Below are 2,500 nucleotides of genomic sequence, written 5' to 3'. Positions count from 1 at the left end.
CTTCTAGCAATCAAGTCTATCGATGCAGAAAAGATGTCTTCTTGTAAGGCTAAGGACGGGATTTACTGTTAAGTCAGCTTATAGCCCCCGCGGCTAAACGATGAAACGTACTGTTTGTCGTCCAGCAGCGTTGGTTTTAATGATCAGTGAGCCGCATGAGGGTTTATATAAAATCAGGAATCTGGAACCTGGAACGCGTTTCTTCCCTTACTTAAATGATGAGAAATAACGATAAACTGCTTTATGCAACATGATTTAAAGCGGTGCAAGTTTTAGGATTGTAAAAGTGTAGACAGAAAGAAATGCCTATCCTGATTTGTTCAGATCATAGATATACTTTTAATTTCAGAGCTTGTTTGTAGACCTTTTTTCTACCGGTTGAGTAGGCATCCAGGCAGACAATTTGTAATCAACAATTAAAGATCACCTCTTCGAACGCTTGCTGACGACTCCGCAGTTAACTGTCAACATTCCATTGCGTGAGGACCAGAACCCGGAGTACACAAAGATCCCAAGTCTCATTTCATAGTGTTTTCACTGATTAGTAACAAGTCATATTTTAGAAAGGGGCCAGTGTAGATTCTGAAAAACAATGCGAATCGCACCCGTGACCTTTCTAGTCGCAAAGTAAACGCGCATGACACTCACCCATAACCGGGCACCTTGACACAATCCTGGCTTTATCGCTACAACTTCGAAACGGGGGGAAGGGGTGAACTTGTGTGTGGCATCAAGTGTCCCCGAAATGTATGACTGAGATTGGGTGGGGTCTAAAACAAAGGTCACTTTCAGTTTGACGGGTCACTCATACTTGCAGGTCATTGTTTTACTTTTTCGAAAGTAACCCAATACCTCGATTTGTCGAAGCCTAGGCCTAAAAGCCAAGTTTACGTCTAGGGTTACCAAATCAATTGGTGTCACCATCTTTTTGGCTGGGATTGTAGCTAGGCAACTAGACGTCATAGCGGACCGAGGTAGGGATTACCATGCATTTAATTTCATAACTTACAGTTTAAGTTACCCCTTAATAGCACTTTAAATAAAAATGTAATACCACCCAGGCCAGACGAAACAATCAAGCATTACTTTCAACATCTTGTCTCTTTCAATGAAAATTTGCAGTGAAATATATGGTTTTCCGACATGTGTGACTAGGTCAAACATGTTCACTTACTTAAATGCTCGGCTCGTTTAACTGCCAACATCACAAAACTTCGGTGCTGAATTTTATAATTTCAGCGGTTATGAGCAAGAAGCGTAATACGGGCTCATTTCGTCATATGTTTTCCTCTTTCGTTTACAGCGTTCTTGTGATGCCGGACGACAAATACGGTTCATGATAGCCGCCGGGCCACCTTAAACTGGCTTAACAATAAAGCTCATGTATTCCTCTAAGAAGACATCATTTTTGACGTCGATAGACTTAACAGCAGCAACGAGAATGATGCCGTAAAAGGTGTAATAATTATAAGATTGCTTTGATCATTGGAAAGCCATGCCATTTTGCAAAATTTTATGCAAATATATCTTTCAACGCGGAGAAACCACTTTTCGAAGTGACTTGTACTGAATATTCACTACTTTTAATCAAGAGCACTTAACGTCAATTTTCGGAAAATATCTATTTGGAAGACAATTTGAGATCTAGAATTTTCGGAACATTTGTTTTAAAATTCCTTGCTTGCCTGCCTGTCCTAGGATTTTCGAACATCTAAAACATGGTATGATTGCCCATTTTTAACATATTTTTACCCTTAACAGCTCACCTAGAATTTCGGGGCCCTTTTTTTCTGACTGAAATTTTCGAAAAGGTAAGTTTTGATCCTTATAATTTTTGAATCACTAGACTTTCAGCTAGGGAATCCAAACAGATGAAAAATTTTTAGGGGATAAAAATATGCCTATATCTACCGTTTAAATACTAAAATCCGATTAACAATGCTACGTTTAAGTGCTTTTGAACTATATTCTCGTTGAGTGCCCCTGTTTTAATTCCAAAAAACACCTAAAACTGTAACTCAATCTTAACTCAAACTCAACTCAAACTCAACTCAAACTCAACTCAACTCGTAACTCGATGAATAGCCGATCGCAGAGCAACCACCATGTTTATTTATTTATTTATTTATTACAGTTTAATGACAATAAACAACATCGTCATAAGGATAGTCTACAAAAGAGTCATAGACCCCATACAAAGGCAGACCACCTTTAATATATATCTATATCTATATATACGAATGTCTGCGCTACGACTTCAACCGTAACAGGGCTCGAAATTGCGACCAATACGGTCGCATTTGCGACTACATTTTTCCCTTTGCAACTAAAATATCTGGAGAAGTCGCAAATTTGCGACTTGTTGTCACCTTCGTTCTTTCGAAACAAAAGGGTTAGCAGTTGCCACTTTGCTGCTACTTTTGCTAAAATAAACAAATAAATAAATAAATGACAAAATTATTTTGTTTCTCGTTGTGAATTTTCTCTGAAGGTAGTGTAA

The sequence above is a fragment of the Montipora capricornis genome, chromosome 9, assembly GCF_036669925.1.
Source record: "Montipora capricornis isolate CH-2021 chromosome 9, ASM3666992v2, whole genome shotgun sequence".
Lineage (NCBI taxonomy): Eukaryota > Metazoa > Cnidaria > Anthozoa > Scleractinia > Acroporidae > Montipora > Montipora capricornis.
The sequence above is the reverse complement of the archived record's forward strand: the minus strand, read 5'-3'. Positions refer to the sequence as shown.